We start from the raw sequence: 19909 nt of genomic DNA, 5'->3' as shown, positions 1-19909 counted from the left end.
GATTATGTGTACCTGAAGGTGTCTCCGATGAGAGGAATTCGCAGATTCAATGTCAAGGGAAAGTTAGCACCTCGGTATGTGGGGCCATTCAAGGTGCTAGAGCAGAAAGGCGAAGTTGCTTATCGCCTGGAGTTACCTCTCAGCCTTTCAGGAGTTCATGATGTCTTCCATATATCTCAGCTGAAGAGGTGTTTGCGAGTACCCGAGGAGCAGGCACCACTGGATGGAGTAGATGTGCAGGAAGATCTGACTTATGTTGAGCATCCGGCGAAGATTCTGGAGACATCAGAGAGGGTTACACGGAACAAGCGCATCAGGATGTGCAGAGTTCAGTGGAGTCACCATAGTGAAGCTGAGGCTACATGGGAGCGAGAAGATGAGCTAAAGAAGACATATCCAGATCTCTTTGCTAGCCAGCCCAGCTAAATCTCGGGGACGAGATTTCTTTAAGGGGGTAGGGTATGTAACACCCTAATTCAAATTCCAGCATTTATTAATAAATTTAAATGGCTTTATTTATTTTTCTAAGGTTTATTGTGTTAGACTTGCATTTAATCTAGAATTTTGTTCCTTAAATAATTAAAATTTTGTCTAAGGTTAAAACTTTGTCGTTGCATTCATGCTGGTGCACATTTTGTTTAATTTGTTTGTGTGCTTGAGTAAATTCAAATTTCAAATTTGGATTCATTTGGGTTAAGTTTGTTTGAATTAGAAATAGAAGAGAGAGAAAATAGAAATAGAAAAGGAGCCCAAACCCTAGAGCTAGCCCAAACCCAAAACAACCCAGCCCATCTTTTCCCCGCGGCCCAGTCGGCCCTCTCCTTCTCCTGCGTGGGCCCAGCAAGCTGGTTCCCCCGCACGGCCCGCGCGGCACAGCACTCACCCTCACCCTTACCCCACACGCGGCCCGATCCCGCTCGGCCTGCCCCGCGATCCGGTGCCAGCAAAGCACGCCCCGCTTCACCGCGCGCGCGCGCCACCGGTCCAGCCCGCTTTCCCTCCGCGCGAACAACTCGGCCCAGCCGCGCGTCGTCCGCCCCGACCCGCCGGTCCCACCCGCCAGCGTCGCCCGCTGCCCTAGCACCGCTGACAGCCCGGCCCGCATGTCAGACCTTTCTTCCCCGTTCCTTGCCCGCAGAACGGCCCGCCGTGATCTCCGGCGAAACCACCGGGGATTTCCCCCCCCCCCAACCGCGTCCACGATCCCCGGCGCCCGCCTTTAATTGGCCCCGTGAAGCCTTCCCCTCTTCCTCTCCCCCACTGCCTGCCTTCCCTTGCACCGCGCAGTACCACCGCCATCGCCCGACGAGCAGAGGAGCGCTTCGCCGTCGATTTCGCCGACGCCGGTGCCGCTCCGGCCGCACCGATCCATCCACCAGCATCACCGGAGCCTGCCGCGTCCGACCATCAGGTCCAGAAGCCCCGAGGCATCCCCTGGCGATGTCTCCGCGAGCGCCGCCCGCCTCGACCATTGATCCTCGCCGACGAACCCTCCGCAGGACATCTCCGTTTGATCCAGACCCCCGGTGAACGGCACCCTACCCTGCCCCTCTTGTTGCGCTAGGTCTTGTGGGCTGTAGGCCGTACTCGAGGCTGGAGCACCATTCGCCGGCGAGTCGCCGCCACGTGTGCCGCAGATCCGCCATGACGGAATCTCCGCGGCAGCACTCCGCCTCGCCTTGCCTCTGTTTTGGCTTCCAGTAGTGCTGCGCGCGCACACGCAAACGGTTGCAGCCTCTCCCGTGCCCAGAACCGCACTTCCGCGAGCTCGCCGTCGAGTTCCGTCAAGCCGAGCCGCCTCCGCCGTCGAACCCGCCGCTCCGGCCCTCCCCGCGCCCAGCAGAAGCCTTGGGTGGATCACGCGTTCAACGCTGATCCTCCCCGGCCAAACCCCGGCCCAGAACGAGCCCGGCAGCCCCCAGTTCACCTTCTCCGGCGACCCCTCCGCCGCGGAGCTTGGTCTCCGGCGGTCGGCGCCGCCGCCCCCGCGCCCGATGGCCCTAGTCCGTCGGATCTATACTAGACGCTTTAGATTAGATCCCGATCCAGACAACCTTGAGCCCTCAGATCTCGATCCAACGGATCAGATCCAAACTTACCCCTTCGCGCTGCTCCTTTTGCTAAAGAGCCCCCCGGGTTCTTTGTATTCAACCCGCAGTCCAGCCTTAGTCAAAAGTATTTACGCAGAGGTCCTGTTTTTAGCGTTTTACTCCCTGAGCTTTCTAGAATTGGTCCAGACCTATCCTTTCCGTGAGTTAGACCCCAGAGTTTTAGTTTAATTACGTTTAGGCCCTCGGTTTTTGCAGAAAACCCCCTGCAACTTAGTTTTTCTCGCAGATAAGCCCCTAGAACTTGTTTTTAACCTAGAATACGCGTTTTAGCTCCGTTTTTAGCGTTCTTTATGTCCACGTGATCGTTGTAACGCGTAGAACAGTTTAGGCTTAGTTTTTCTTGCTGTTTTTATGTATTGATGTAATGTTTCTTAGTTTTTGTTAGTGTTTGCTTGTATGCTTATTATTGTGCCTTGTTTTGGCCATGTGTTCGTGAGTAGACGTTGATCCATCTGAGGAGCCCCAGTACCAGTACCCGGAGCAGCCGTCTTTCGAGCACTTTGAGCAGCCGCAGGAGCAGTACGAGGAAGGCAAGTGTAACATGAACAACCTATCACCTTTAAATACAATTTCATACTGCATTTTAATACTGTATGCCTATAAGGACTTTCCTAGCCACTTTATATCCTTTATATATACTTTTGGGTTGCATTTTGGTTAGTTGTGCTAGGTTGCTGCGCTATAACACATTCTGGTCCTTTATAATTAATTTGATTAATGGTTTACTTGAACTTAAATCTGAGAGTGGCCCTCTGTGCTTCGTGCTTGAGTGGCTCACGTCTCGTTAAAATATGGTTTTTGTAGAAACATGGTTTAGGGGGCCAGCACGGTGCTTAGTGCTTGGTTGGCCAGTCTCCATAAGGACCGGTTCATAGAGCGACAACCTGGGACAACAGCGCTACCACAAGGCTAGAATGGGATAGACTTGGCATAATAATTAGATCTTTTTGGTTTGGAGTAACTTACTTGCGGGGCAGGGGCGGTAAGCTTCTATGGCCCTCGTGCTGAGTGGCCTCGTCTGTGCTTCGTGTCTTGACGCCCACTAGACCTGCTCCATAGTCGCCGATCCACCCTCGCGGTTACTCCCTACCAACGAGATTCTTTGTAAAGGCCTCGTAGTGAGTCGCTAGTCATCTCACCTAAGGAAGTGTGATGAACCTCTAGCGTAGCTCACGACTTGTGGGTAAAGATGTGCAACCTCTGTAGAGTGTAAAACTGGTATACTAGCCGTGCTCACGGTTATGAGCGGCCCAGATCCTCCTTTTGATTAGTGGGGTTGTCTCCTTCCGGCGAGGGAGGTGCCTCTCGGGGTTACCTTGGTGGCTTGGTTTTGGTTTGGTTCTCAGTAGTAACATGATTAAATTTGACTAATTACTATGTAACTGGGTTAATGGTAATTCATCAACTCGTAGTAAATAGCTTTAATAAAATTTTGCCAACACTTAAAAGCTAATGCAGTTGAGTCAGCCAACCTTAGAGCCTCATAGTTTGTGTTATACTTGTTGAGTACAAGTTGTGTACTCACTCTTGCCTCTTCTCTACTTTTTCCTCTTGGCTACGCTACTGCTGCTCAGTTCCTGCCGACACAAGGGAGTTCGTCCAGCGCTACCAGGACTACGAGGACTTCTAGGTGTTCGTCTCCCAGTCGACGTCCCTGTGGCGCCCTGCTCAGCTTCGGAGAGCTTTTATCGTATTTGTACTTCGCTTCCGCTGTATCAGACATTTTGTCATTAATGTAATAAATAACATTCGTATTCGCTTTATTATGTCTTATTCGTGATATGTGCTGTGATATACTGTTCATTCTGTTGTATATATGTGTGACTTGATCCTGGCACGTATATGATTGCTCGGTTTATGTTCTTTTATAGACCGGGTGTTACAGGCTCCCTCATGAACCTCATGCAAGAGCTTATTCAACTCCGAAGGCCCCAAACATTTAAGAAGCAGTCCTTCCAAAGTCCTCTAGAACATATCGTCCCCTATCAGAACATACTTCATAGGTTGAGTCTTATCCTTCTGGGTGCCCCCCAAGCCGAATCCTTCAAATAATTGAAGATATCGGCTCTCCAATCTCCAGGTTCTAGAAACTGAACCTCTACATCTACCCCATCGGCTGTTTCCTTGTATCCGGAAGCCATTTGTGCCAAGTCATTGGCTTCATTGTTCAAAGTCCTACGTATCCAGTGGAAATTAATATACCTGAATTGTAACATCAACTCACGGCACTGCATCCATATCGGAAAAAGAGCCTCGCTCTCACATCTGTATTCTTCCGTGAGCTGAGAAATCACTAGTTTCGAATCCCCAAAGATTTCCACCGCTTCTGCACCAGCTTCTAGGACTAATTCCATCCCCTTGCGAACGGCCTCATACTCTACTAAATTATTGGTGCATGGAGCGGTCATCTTGATGGAAAAGGAATAAGTCGCCCCTCGAGGCGATACCAAAAGAATTCCTACATTGCACCCATCAGCACACGCCGATCCGTCGAAAAACATGGCCCATGGACGTATGAAAAGTGCAGCCACATCAATGCTGATCCTGTCTGCAATGAGATCCGCCAGTGCCTATCCCTTGACTGCCTTTGCCAGTTGATATCGGATATCGAACTCTGACAGCGCGAACATCCACTTTCCGAGTCGGCCTTTCAGAACAGGAGCCGACAGCATATACTTTATGACATCCGATTTGCAAATAATGATTGTTTCCGCCGAGAGCAAAATATGACGAAGGTTTGTACATGTAAAGAATAAATAGAGACCAAGCTTTTCAATCTCAGGGTACCTGGTCTCGGCGTCCAACATGCGCTTGCTAAGGTAGAACACAACCCTTTCCTGTCCGTCATGCTTCTGAACCAGCACCGAGGCGATGGAGGTGTCGCCTACAGATAAGTATACGTAGAAGGGCCTGTCTTGCTGTGGAGGAACCAAAACTGGAGGCTTCGACAAGTATTCCTTGATTTCGTCGAAAGCTTGCTGCTTCTCTGCCCCCCAGTGAAATTCATCATCGGACTTGATTTTCACGAGACCCATGAATGGCTCGATACGTCCAGACAGATTGGAGATGAATCATCTGACAAAGTTGATTTTGCCAATGAGCTTCTGCAACTCCTTCTTCGTAGTAGGCGGCCTCATCGTCCTTACAGCTTCTTGACTTTTTAGGCCGATCTCGATCCCTCGCTCATGTAACAGGAATCCTAAGAACCGACCGGCCGATACACCAAAGGTGCATTTCTTCGGGTTCATTCTGAGTCCAAACCTCCGAGTCCACTCCAATACCTTACGCAAATCTTCCAGATGCCCCCCAGCCGATGTGGACTTGACCACGACATCATCAATGTAGATTTCTACCAGTTTGCCGATGAGATCATGAAAAATGTAATTCATGGCGCGTTGATATGTCGCACCTGCATTTTTCAATCCAAATATCATAACCAAGTACTCGAACAAGCCGACCGCGCCTGGTACTCTGAACGCGGTCTTGCTTATATCCTCTAGGGCCATGAAGATCTGGTTGTAGCCAGCATTCCCATCCATAAAGCTCAGCATTTTGTGACTGGCAGCTGCGTTGATCAACGTTTCCGCGACGGGCATCGGATACTCGTCCTTTGGCGTTGCTCTATTAAGGTCTCTGAAATCCACGCAGACTCATCATCGGCCATCCTTCTTTTGTACAGGGACCACTCTAGAGATCCATTCTGCATACTGACATGGCCTGATGAACCCTGCATCCAACATCTTTTGCACCTCTTTCTTAACCTCCTCAAGGATTTCGGCCCTCATCTGTCGTGCTCGTTGTTGAAACGACCCAAATCCTTTCTTAAGCGAGAGCTGATGTTCGACGATGCTTCTATCCAGACCAGGCATTTCAGTATAATCCCATGCGAAACAGTCCCGGTATTCTCTCAATAGTGCTATCATCAGCTCACGCAGGCTCGGGTCTAACTTTTTGCTGATAAATGTTGGTCGCGGCTTATCCCCGGGACCGATATCAACTTCCTCCAACTCCTCAGCTGATGTAAACCCATACCCCAACTTGCCGTCGCCTATAAAATCAACTGTGGACGCAGGCAACTCGTCGTCACCTGCCACGTCGACAGCAAATACGGAGAGATAACAAAAGAAAAAATTTCGGCCGACCGCACGGGCTGGCCATTTCTGTATTACCATTCGAAACTGAATGCTCATTAACTAACCAACTGCCAGAGCAGGCTATTGTTTATTCATAATGTAACAGTTTCAACTCCAAATAAGAATTATCTACCTTTTGGGGCCGGTCGCTGGGACCGGCCACTCTAAACCTGCTGAATTCCGTAGCATGCCAGGATGTGTTTATTCTGTGAGGCCAGTGGATAAGACTAGTCTCAATCCGTTTTTTGTCGCTTCGATCCGATCATAGTCTTCTAGCACAATCCCTGAGATCGGCTCTTGTCCTTCCGCGTCCCAGGCTTTCATGTCTGCGAGCGAAACCTCGCTGGAGTCATCTGCACGGACCACCTCCACTTCGTCGCCATCCCATTGAACCAAACACTGATACACTGTGTACGTACTCTTACTATTGACGATGAAGAACGAAGTTGGGACAGTCTTGCGGCCAACTGTCAACTCCACATTGAGGACGCCCCTTGCCTCCGATGGCTGCCCGTTGAAATCATTGAGCATTACGTTGGTCTTGATAAGGTCAGCAGCAGAACGACCCAATCGGCGCAGCACTGAATACGGCATCAAATTAACTGCGGCGTCAGTGTCGACCAATATCCTGTTCACAGGCTTGCCGTCGATGAGGCCCTTGAGATATATCCCCTTCAGGTGTTTGTAGCTTTTTTCCTTGGGCTTCTCGAATATGATCGGCTGGGGGCCTAGATCGAGCTGTGCGACGGCCAACTCCTCTGGTTGGGGCGCCCGAAACTCTGATGGGAGCACGAACACCATATTCACCTCAGCCGATGGCTTCTCATCGGCTTTTGGCTGCTTGGGGCGCCACTCCCTCCTTGGAGGGCGCCTTTCCACCCTTCGCGGGTGCCTGACTTGCTCCACGAGATCCGGACGTGCCTTCCTCAGCACGTCGAGGTACCTTGCTTCTGCCTCTTCGAGATTGCGTAAGCGCTGCACTCTGCGCTTCTGCGAGCGACTGAGTCCGTCAAGACACCATCGTGGACGATGAAACTTATCCTCTCCATCGAGCTCAAGATCATCCCTGGATGGCTGCTCAACATGGTCGTCGTGACGCGCTTTGGGCCCCAAGCGCCGGAACACCGACGTCTCGCCTGACTCGCGTCCCCGAGGCCTGCACTCCAGGCAATCATCGATAGTAGGCAATCGGCTCATGCTGGAATTCCAACAGTACCTGAAGAGCGGGCAATGCCAGTGGTTGCGCACAACCTGGCGCCTCCCCAGCGTTCTCCCCGCGCGGTGCTCGTACTCCTCCTCTTCCGATTCATACCGGCGACGCAGCTTGTACTGATAGTCATATTTTTCAAGAAGCACTTGTTCTTCAGTAATATGTTGTTGCTCCGGCTCGTCTTCATCCTGGGTCCGTTTGCCAGAATCGACCTCTCTAAACCTCTGCTCGTCACGGCGGCGTATGGGTCCCGCCATGTGAAAGGATCTTAAGATGCCTCGAGGGGGGGTGAATAGGCAATCTGCAATTTAAAACACTTAACAAAAATGTCAGATGCAGACTATCCCGGATACTCCAGGTATATGCCCGGATACTCCGGGTTTGGTGGTCCGGAGTATCCGGAGCTATATCCGGAGTCTCCGGGTTTGAACGACCTGAAATGAAACTGCAAGACACTATGTAAGAAAAGTAGATCGAGCTAGAGAATGAGTACCAGGGGTTCCTTAAGGTTGATATCCAACAAACAAAGTTCACTAGAAACTCGTGAGTGAGTAGATCGAGCTCAAACCCTAGAAATGAAGTGTCACAAGCAAATACCAAAGAAATCAAGTAAACTAACACGAAGGAGACAAGGATTTGTTTCCCGAAGTTCACACCCGAAGGTGCTACGTCTCCATTGAGGAAGGATTCGAGAGAAGGTGCTCAAGAACCCCTATGCTCCTCTTCCAAGGGCGAGATCACCTCTCAAGCCCAAGGTTACTTACTATGGATTCCTCGGCGAGGAATGAAGCTTACAAACTTCTTGTGCAGCTCACAATCTTGATTGAGCAATCACAAGCACGCCTAGCCGTCTAGGAGCATAAGGCTCCAAGAGTAACAAACTCGAATCCGCGGGCTTGACCAAAACCAAGTGCTCAAGAGATGGGAATGAGGCTCATTTGCTTGAATCCTTGCTCTTGCTTGCTTCTCACTCAAATCCCTCAAGGGAATCACTCAAGAATGGAGAAAGGGGAGTGAGAGAGCTCTTTCTTGGCTTAGGTTTGAGTTTAGCTCGTCAAAGTGGCAAGAGAGGAGGCTGAAAGGGTATGGAGGGGGTATATATACTCTTCAGCCTCAAAAGAGCCGTTGGGCGAAGGGGTACCCGGAGACTCCGGGTATATGCCCAGAGACTCCGGGCAACCCTAGGTTTTTAGACTTTGAACAGAGCCCGGACACTCCGGGCAACGGGGTCCGGAGTATCCGGCCCTATACCCGGAGTATCCGGGTATGGCAGGGAAAAACTCCGGGTTTCGCTCCTTTGAGTTGTTTTGTGGCTCACAAGTGTTTGTCTAGGTTCTCTTGAGCACTAGTTTCAAATCAAAGCCCTTGAATCAAGTCCCTCTTGATAGTACGGCGTTCCTATACTCAAAATTCAAATATAAAATCTAATTCCATGAGTATCCTTTGAACTCTGCTTTTTCATTACCTTTTTGAGGGGTCGTACATCCTCACTTGATTCACCTATACAAACTCACCACCTGCACACACGCTCAATTACACAATTAAATGCACATGTGTTTTGTCATTAACACCAAAACCCACTTAGGGGCCTAGATCACTTTCAATCTCCCCCTTTTTGGTGATTGATGACAACCCACATGTAACTCATTTGATAATCATAAAGTGATAAATATCTAGCATATAAGAGCTCCCCCTTAATGTATGGCATGAACTTTGAATTTCAAATTTGACTTGTCATGTCAACAATCTTGGCATATATATTAAGAGAACTACAAAAGCTCTTATATGTTTTACAGTGGGGTGAACAAGTGAGTGTAAAGACAAGTGTGATGCATATGACATGTTATCCACTCAATAAAATGTGTATCTGTCAGCTGGACCCGGAGACTCCGGGTATAGGTCCGGAGATTCCGGATAAGGAATCCGGAGAATCCGGCCTGTAGCCCGGAGTATCCGGACCTTCTGAGCCAGAACACAGAAAAACAGCAATCAGTGAGCTCAAACAAGACACATACTAGCAGAAATTTCTTAGAATAAACCCAAGTTCGATAGCTAAACACAGAGTAGCACACATTACAAGGTTCTCACACCACATAGTCCTTACAAAGGATCAAGGAAGTTCAAGGCGTAAATAAAACGACATGAGTTCGAAACAAAGGGACACAAGGGCGACACATGCCAAATGAGTACATAAATGGTCTTTCACTCCCCCTTTGTCATCAAGTGCCAAAAAGGGAATGAAAAGACGCATGAAGTTCATCTACTCATCATCTTCATCTTGAACGGCATCCTCGGAGGTATCCTCATCTTCATCGGAGTCGGGGTGCTCACGGTAGCCTATGGGCTCATCTTCTTCGGTCTCCTCTTCCTCATCAAAGATCTCTTGGCCACTTGGAGGAGCACGGCGGGAGGAAGAAGAAGTACGGCGACGAGGAGAACGGGGCTAACGACGAGCACGTGGAAGTGGAGCATGAGTAGCAGCAATAGAAGCCTCATCGGCGGCATCCCACTCGGCAAATGGATCATCAAAGTCCGGGAGCTCACGGTGAGGATCCAAAGGAAGTCCCAAATGACCCCGAATCTCATTGATGGACCTTGTGTTCTCATGCACATCATTTGCAATATTCCTACACATCCCAAATAAGCTGCGGAGGGCCCTCTTCACAAAGGAGTCATGGTGACGGTGACGAGACGATGAAGAGGCACCCACAGAAGATGGAGCAGGATCATGTCTTGGGTTCCTTGTTGCACCGGCATGAGCTGGAGGAGGAGGTGGTGCATCACCTGAGCGGGCACGCAAGTGAAGAGGCTCATGCTTAACTATCTTTGGAAATGTGACCTTGGTCACCCTCTCTATCATATACATGATGTATGGTGTAGCAGGAAGGGACTTCTTGGCCTCAATCATAGTCCTTCTTAGATCATTCCAAATGAAGTCCATAATGCAAAAAGGTCTTCCACTTGGCAAAGTCCGGGCTAGAAGATTCACTGTATAGTATCTAAGTGCCACGGGATCACCATCCTTTGCATCAATGGTTGCTCTAAAGAATTGATTCATTGCATAGTAAACCGGCAAGAGATGGTTTGCCTTTCCTTCTTTAGCACAAATAGGATTGTAGAACAAAGTGGGTATTTGATATGTCTTGAGTTGTTCCTCAACATGAATGGGATCTCTCTTCTCATCCTTAGTGCCAAGTCCAAGTAACCTAGAGAAGGTCATGTAATCCACTCCATATTTTGCTCCTTCGGTGGTCCAATAAAATGCAATCTCATTTTCATCATAATATAAAGAAGAATGAAATTGAGCAAGGATCTCCTCATTCCAATCATAGCGAAAACCCATAATATCATAGAGACTCATCTCCTTGCACTTTTCCATAGCCTCATTAAAGAATGGATCCTTCATATTCTCATAATATTTCCAATCCACGTACTTGCAATGAACAATGGGAGCACGAGACTTACGCATCACAACTGAAGAATAGAAGTCTTCATGAAGTTTGCACCAAAAGCGCCACTCAAGACCTTCACTCTTGTCATATCTGTAAACTTTCTCTTTGCGTGCCTCCCTAAGTGCCACATCTTGCTTGTAATAGTTTCTTTCCATCTCTACTGTGAAGCCAGGCACTATCCCAGGTCGATGAAGCCTTGGAATGTTAGGATAAGTGCGCTGCCCGGGAGAGTACTCAACTACCAAGCGAGGAGGGGTCTTAGGACATATGTCATGAGCAATACCCTTGCTTGTCGGAGTCGGACGGGATGGAGGAGCCGCGGCTCGGCTTTGCAAAATGTAAGGAGCTTTCCTTGGCTCCTTTCTTGAACTGCTGCCAGCGGGTTCCGTGCCCGCATGATGACGTGGACGCAACTCCCTTGGAGGATTTCGAGGAGCATCTTCCCTTTGAGAGTGAGGATCATGTCGGCGCTTTTGCCTTCTTTGTTCCGCATCCTCCAAGGACTCACTAGCGCGTGGCCTCACCATGCCTAAGTATAGATAACAAAGATCAAGACCAAGCTGGATAGAATTGGGAAGAAAAAGATGTGCTGGTGGTGATCAAGTCTAGAGACTCCGGGTATATCCCCGGAGACTCCGACCCAGAGGGTCCGGAATATCCGGGTGTATATCCGGAGTATCCGGACAGGAGCACCTGAAACCCTAAGTTTCAAAAATCTAAGGATTTGACCATGGTATTTGAATGAAACTTGAGCCAAAGGTTCCTACACAAGCTAGGAAGAGATGCCCTAAAGATCTTTCAAAGAAACCTACGATATTGGGAGATCGGGCGATCCGAAGTTCAAAAGTACCTTTGAGACCGTTGAGAGCACGGGAACTTCAAATCCAATGACTCCCCGGAGTTTCCGGAGGGGAGGAGAGCCTTCCTTCAAAGATTGATGAGTTCGTGATGGCCGGAAGGTAGAAATCGCCCCTAGGGCATGAGTGGAAGAGTAGAGAGAAGAGGGGGCGGCGGCTGTGGTAAAAAGAGTGAAGGGAACCGTTTACCCCAACCCTCCCCGCGGTATATATAGTAAATTCCAAATATCCGGAGTATCCGACCTCAGGGTCAGAGTATCCGGATAGTCCAGAGTTTCCGGGCCCTGGGCCGGAGACTCCGGCTCCCCTTGAGACTGCGCAGAAAAGAACTCCAAGGAACTTGATCTAGATGGATTTGATATAGATAGATTTTGAAGATCTAATGGTGTGAGAGAAATTACTCAACTTGAGATCAGCCAACAATCAATCAAGGAGAACAATGATCTCAAGTGAGCAAGGTGAATAACCAAATTTTTTATAAAACAAAGGTCACACAATTTGAAAGTTTTCAAGATCCTTTTTGTTTTGAGAACCACTTAATCTATGATCACTCAAATGTATGCAGTAATTCAAGCTAGGTTACAAGAATCTAAGATGTTTAGTTCACTTCTCAAAGCACAAAACCTTGACTCATCTAGAGGCTTAGTGAAGATATCGTCAAGTTGCCCGTCGGTGCTTACATGTCGTAAAGCAATATCTCCCTTAGCCTCATGATCCCTTAAGAAATGATGACGAATATCTATGTGCTTTGTTCGGGAGTGTTGTACGGGGTTGTTTGCTAACTTGATTGCACTCTCATTATCACAAAATAGAGGAATTGCATCAAAATGGCAACCAAAGTCACTCAACGTTTGTCTCATCCACAAAAGTTGTGCACAACACGCACCGGCGGCGACATATTCGGCCTCCGCCGTGGACAAGACAACCGATTTTTGCTTCTTAAAGCTCCAAGCTACTAAGGACCGGCCAAGGAATTGACAAGTCCCCGTAGTGCTCTTTCGATCCACTTTGCAACCGGCATAATCCGAATCGGAATAGCCAAGTAAATCGAAAGATGGGCCCTTGGGATACCATAAACCAAGGTTAGGAGTGAAGACCAAATATCTTAGGATTCTCTTAACCACCATCAAATGACATTCTTTTGGATTAGCTTGAAATCTTGCACACATGCACACAATAAGCATAATATCGAGCCTAGATGCACAAAGGTAAAGGAGGGATCCAATCATGGAGCGATATACCTTTTGATCCACGGCCTTGCCATCTTCATTGAGATCGAGATGCCCATTGGTTGGCATGGGAGTTTTGATGGGCTTGGCATTTTCCATGTCAAACTTCTTGAGCATATCCTTTAAATACTTGGTTTGACTAATGAAAGTACCATCCTTGAGTTGCTTGATTTGAAATCCGAGGAAGAAGGTCAACTCACCCATCATAGACATCTCAAATCTCTTTGTCATAATCCTACTAAAATCATCGCACCAAGTTTTGTTAGTAGAGCCAAATATAATGTCATCGACATATATTTGGCACACAAAGATATCTTTATCAACTTTGCGAGTGAAAAGAGTAGGATCGGCTTTACCTATTTCAAAGCCTTTTCTTAAGAGAAAGTCCTTAAGACATTCATACCATGCTCTAGGGGCTTGCTTGAGCCCATAGAGCGCCTTATGGAGCAAGTAGACGTGGTTTGGGAATTTTGGATCTTCAAAATCCGGTGATTGCTCAACATATACCAATTCGGAGATTGGTCCATTAAGGAAAGCACTCTTCACGTCCATTTGATATAGCTTGAAATCATGGTGAGTAGCAAAGGCAAGCAAGATACGAATTGACTCAAGCCTAGCTACGGGGGCATATGTCTCACCAAAATCCAAACCTTCGATTTGTGTGTAGCCTTGAGCAACCAACCTTGCTTTGTTTCTTGTTACCACGCCATGTTCATCTTGTTTGTTTCGAAAGACCCATTTGGTTCCAATGATATTTTGCTTGGGTCTTTCTATGAAGGACCAGACTTCATTCTGAGTGAAGTTGTTCAATTCCTCTTGCATAGCCATCACCCAATCCGGATCATCCAATGCTTCTTCCACCTTAAGAGGTTCCAAAGAAGAAACAAACGAGTAATGTTTACAAAAAGTAGCCAAACGAGATCGAGTGGTTACCCCTTTACTTATACTCCCAAGGATATTATCCACGGGATGATCCTTTTGAATTATGTGATGAACTCTTAGATGTGGAATGGAGGATTGATTTTGGATTGGTTCAGCTTCTCTATCATCTTGAGACTGATCTTGATGTTGAGTTGATGCCTCGGCTTGAGTAGCCCGGATACTCCGGTCTCGAGTCCGGATACTCCGGTCAAGATGTCCGGAGTCTCCGGCTTCATATCCCGAGTTTCCGGGTTTTGCAGCAGATGTAGAGGTAGATGGCTCTTGAAACATCAACACATCGTCATTGTCCACTTGTTCTTGAGGCTTTATTTCACCAATCGCCAACTTCTTGATAGCTTGACTTGATGACTCTTCCATTCCTACAACATTATCAACTTGCTCCCCTTGAGAGCCATTAGATTCATCAAATGTCACGTCACACACTATTTCAACACATCCGGAGGTTTTGTTGAAAACATGATAGCCATGAGCATTTGAGGCATAACCAAGAAGAAAACCTTCATCAACTTTAGGTGCAAACTTAGAGTTCTTGGGCTTCTTGTTAAGAATGAAGCACTTACTTCCAAAAACTCTAAAGTAAGACACATTAGGCTTTTTGCCAAGTAGGAGCTCGTATGCCGTCTTGTTCAAGATCTTGTGAAGATATAGGCGGTTGATTGCATGACATGCCGTGTTCATTGCTTCCGCCCAAAATTGATCCGAGATCTTGTACTCATCAAGCTTTGTTCTTGCGGCCTCGATGAGAGTTCTATTTTTCCTCTCAACAATTCCATTTTGTTGAGGAGTGTATGGAACCGAGAACTCATGATCAATGCCCTCTTCATCTAGAAACTCTTCTACATTAGTGTTCTTGAATTCGGTGCCATTGTCACTTCTTACTTTCTTGATCTTAGTCTCAAATTCATTTTGAGCTCTTTTTGCGAATTTCTTGAAGGTTTCTTGCACTACACTTTTGTCATGCAAAAAGAACACCCAAGTGAAACGAGAATAATCATCAACAATGACAAGACCATATTTGTTACCACCAATGCTAATGTACGCCACCGGGCCAAAGAGATCCATACGTAGAAGTTCAAATGGCTTGACAGTGGTGACGATGCTCTTAGATGGATGTGGAACACCAACTTGCTTCCCGGCTTGGCATGCACTACAAATACGATCTTTCTCAAAAGAAACATTTGTTAGTCCTAGGATGTGATCCCCCTTTAGAAGTTTGTTGAGATTTTTCATCCCAACATGAGCTAGTCGGCGATGCCATAACCAACCCAAGCTAGACTTTGCTATCAAGCAAGCATCAAGTTGAGCCCTCTCTTGAGAAAAATCCACAAGATAGAGCTTTCCCTTGAGCACCCCCTTGAAAGCAACAGAGTCATCGCTTCTTCTAATGACGGTTACACCCTCGTTAGTGAACAAACAATTGAAGCCCGAATCACAAAGTTGTGAGATGGACAACAAATTGTAACCAAGTGACTCAACTAAAAGAACTTTTGAGAGAGTGAACTTTGAGTTTAGATTAATGTTACCGGTACCAAGCACTCTTCCCTTTTGATTTCCCGCAAAAGTAATGAAATGATCTCCACTTGATGCGGTTATTGTTTCAAGCATACTCCTTTCTCCGGTCATATGATTTGTGCATCCACTATCAATCACCCAAGTTGATCCACCGGAGGAGTATCCCTACAAAACAAAATTACTCTTTTCTTTTAGGTGCCCAACAATACTTGGGTCCTTTAATGTTAGTCACAAGAACTTTGGGCACCCATACATGCTTTTTCACTTTTGTGTTCCATGTACGGTGTCCTACAAACTTGGCAACCACTTTACCACGGTGGTTCCTTGTCAATACATAATCGGCATAAAAGGATACATGAGATGATTCTTGTGCCTTGATCTTAGCTGGGTTAGAGGCCTTGAACTTATCTTCTTTGAATGAGGATGCAACAATCTTAGCACCCTCATCACATGTTGTACCTCTCTTGATGAAGTTGACATGACCACTTTCTTGAATCACATCATTTGTCTTATGAATGGGAGTGGTCATATTCACTAGACCTCCTTGAGCACCCAAGGCGGTCTTGTTCTTGTTCTTGGTAAATGGAATGGCATGTGGGGTACCTTGCCCATTCCTACCAAGTCCCTTACCCACTTCAAACCCAAACTTGCTCATGTATCTTGACCCAAATCTCTTGGTATGTTTCTCAAACTCACCTACCCTTGTAAAGAAAATTTTCTTTGGGACTTGAGTATGTGATGGAGCCTCTTCTTGCAACAAATAAGTGAGTCTAGATATTTCTTTCTTCATTGCATTCATCTCAACATGGTTAGTAGCACGAGTTTGAATATCAATATTAAAGCACCGTGCACATCCATTATTTGTAGAAGGACTAGATGAATTAGATGTCTCTTTAGTCTTAGAAGTACTTTCCCAAAGTGTATTAAATTGAACTTCAAGTGCCGTGTGATTAGCTTGTAAGCTTGTCATGCTCTCTTGAAGTTTCTCATTATCCTTCCTTAGGAAAGTGTTAGTGTCATTGACAAAGGAAAATTTTCTAGTCAAATCATCCACTTTTTCTTTTTCACTAGAGAGTGACTCTTTCAACTCAAGAAGAGTGCCATCCTTGACTTTGATTGAGTTCACAAGCATCTTGTTTTCCTCCCTTTCATAGGCGTGGTCCTTTTCAAGAGCCTTAAATTTTTCTCTCTCAAGTCTAAGCAACTCTTCTTGTGTTTCAAGAGTCTCATCCGCTTCATCTAGTTTCATAATTAATTTCATCATTTTAGTTGCGGCCCCTTTACCATATTTCTTGACTAGTTTAGCAACTTCTACTTCATTATCTAATTCATCGTCCGATGAGTTTGGAGATGTTACCTTGGAGTTTTTAGCCATGAGGCACATGATAGGAGCTTCATCCTCATCGTCGGTGAGATCTTCAAACAAGCTTGGAGGATGTGGAGATGATGCCTTGAAAGCCATGGTTGCAACATCTTCTTTCTCGGACTCACTTTCTTGTTGTGAATCCCATTCTTGACCAAGATGAGCTTCTCCGGCTTGCTTCTTGTATCTTGATCTATCTCTCTTGGATGTGCTTTCTTTGGTGTCTTTGTTCTTCTTCTTCTCTTCCGGGCAATCGGCAATGAAATGCCCAACTTTGTTACACACAAAACACGGCCTATTAGATCTTCTTCTTGGCTCATACTTCTTGTTCTTTCCAAAGTTTCTAAAGTTGCCTCTCTTCAATACTCTTGTAAAGTTCTTGATAAAGAAAGTCATTTGCTCATCATTAAGCTCTTCATCATCATCACTACTAGTGCCTTCATTTTTTGAGGATTGGTTTGCCTTTTGACTTAGCTTGAAGTGCCAATCCACTATTCTTGGCCGCTTGTTCTTGAAGCTCGGCTAGATCTTGGTTAATCTTGACTCTCTTTAATTGATCATGGTGAGCCTCAATTCTTCCAAGGACATTCTCGGCGGTGAAGTGCTTGAATCCTCTTTCAGCTCTAATCAAGCTAGGTAAAGTAACATCCCTAGCCATATACACGGCCAAGAGCTTGTCCACAATCTCACGGTCTCCCCACTTGTCACCACCAAGAGATTTGATTTGATTTGTGATTTTCTTCATGCAGTTGTACATCTCTTTCACACCTTCATCCTTCTTCATGGAGAACAAGCTCAATTCATGTTCTAAAGTTTTGATTCTTGATTCTCGTACTTTTCTTGACCCTTGATGGTTCACTAGGAGAGTGTCCCAAGCATCTTTGGCGGTTGGTGCATCCTCTATCTTATCAAACTCTTCGGGACTCACGGATGTGTGTAGGATATTCAATGCTTGGAAATTCCTTTGTAGCACATATGCTTGAATCGGTGTTGGAGTTTCATCTTCATCCGGAATTTCACACCCAACTTCCACAACTTTCCAAAGATCCTTGTGGATTGCATTCATGTAACCAAACATCTTAGTCTTCCATTGATTATATCCGGTACCATCAAAGAAAGGTGGCTTGCCCATATGAATTGATGCATTGTACTCACTAGGTAGAGAAAAAGTGTAATCATGAGCAACTCTTCGATAATCACCTTTGCCTTTTGACTTTGATGAGCTGCCCTTGTTTGAAGAGCGTGAGACTCTTCTCTTGGAATCGGTGTCGGAGTCATCACTAGAGTCAATGATAACTCGGGAGCTAGTCTTTTTCTTCCTTTGCTCCTTTTTCTTTTTCCTCCATTCCTTCCACTCCTCATAAGACATCTCATCATCGGATGTCTCTTCTTCACTTTCATCTCCACCATTCTTTTTCTTATCTTTCTTCTTGTTGTTGGATGGCTCTGCCTTCTTATCTCTTTTATCACCGGTATCGCCTTTTTCACCTTCATCAACCGGATTCACCGGGTTCTTTTTATCATCCGACATCTTGACCTCTCCGGACGGTTAAGCCCTTTGAATGGAGAGCCAAGCTCTGATACCAATTGAAATGATCTTAAGATGCCTAGAGGGGGGGGTGAATAGGCAATATGCAATTTAAAACACTTAACAAAAATGTCAGATGCAAACTATCCCGGATACTCTGGGTATATGCCCGGATACTCCGGGTTTGGTGGTCTGGAGTATCTGGAGCTATATCCGGAGTCTCCGGGTTTGAACGACCTGAAACGAAACTGCAAGAAACTCTGTAAGAAAAGTAGATCGAGCTAGAGAATAAGTACCAGGGGTTCCTTAAGGTTGATATCCAACAAACAAAGTTCACTAGAAACTCGTGAGTGAGTAGATCGAGCTCAAACCCTAGAAATGAAGTGTCACAAGCAAATACCAAAGAAATCAAGTAAACTAACACGAAGGAGACAAGGATTTGTTTCCCGAAGTTCACACCCGAAGGTGCTACGTCTCCATTGAGGAAGGATTCGAGAGAAGGTGCTCAAGAACCCCTATGCTCCTCTTCCAAGGGCGAGATCACCTCTCAAGCCCAAGGTTACTTACTATGGATTCCTCGGCGAGGAATGGAGCTTACAAACTTCTTGTGCAGCTCACAATCTTGATTGAGCAATCACAAGCATGCCTAGCCGTCTAGGAGCACAAGGCTCCAAGAGTAACAAACTCGAATCCGCGGGCTTGACCAAAACCAAGTGCTCAAGAGATGGGAATGAGGCTCACTTGCTTGAATCCTTGCTCTTACTTGCTTCTCACTCAAATCCCTCAAGAGAATCACTCAAGAATGGAGAAAGGAGAGTGAGAGAGCTCTTTCTTGGCTTAGGTTTGAGTTCAGCTCGTCAAAGTGGCAAGAGAGGAGGCTGAAAGGGTATGGAGAGGGTATATATACTCTTGAGCCACAAAAGAGCCGTTGGGCGAAGGGGTACCCGGAGAGTCCGGGTATACGCCCGGAGACTCCGGGCAACCCTAGGTTTTCAGACTTTGAACAGAGCCCGGACACTCCGGGCAACGGGGTCCGGAGTATCCGGCCCTATACCGAAGTATCCGGGTATGGCTGGGAAAAACTCCGGTTTTTTATCCTTTGAGTTGTTTTGTGGCTCACAAGTGTTTGTCTAGGTTCTCTTGAGCACTAGTTTCAAATCAAAGCCCTTGAATCAAGTCCCTCTTGATAGTACGGCATTCCTATACTCAAAATTCAAATATAAAATCTAATTCCATGAGTATCCTTTGAACTCCGCTTTTTCATTTCCTTTTTGAGGGGTCGTACATCCTCACTTGATTCACCTATACAAACTCACCACCTGCACACACGTTCAATTACACAATTAAATGCACATGTGTTTTGTCATTAACACCAAAACTCACTTAGGGGCCTAGATCACTTTCACCATGTTAATCTGGAATGCAAAATTCTGGCCCTCAGGTCTAAGATCCGATAGCTCCACCACGTTAGCCTGTGGGAACGGTTGACTGTCAACCTTCATCGTGTGTTAGGCCAGAATTAATCGGCCTTGCTCAATAACCGATTGGATCTGCCGACGCAGCTCCTTGCAG

This window comes from Panicum virgatum, chromosome 6N (assembly GCF_016808335.1).
Source record: "Panicum virgatum strain AP13 chromosome 6N, P.virgatum_v5, whole genome shotgun sequence".
Classification (NCBI taxonomy): Eukaryota; Viridiplantae; Streptophyta; class Magnoliopsida; order Poales; family Poaceae; genus Panicum; species Panicum virgatum.
This window is presented reverse-complemented; position numbering follows the sequence as displayed.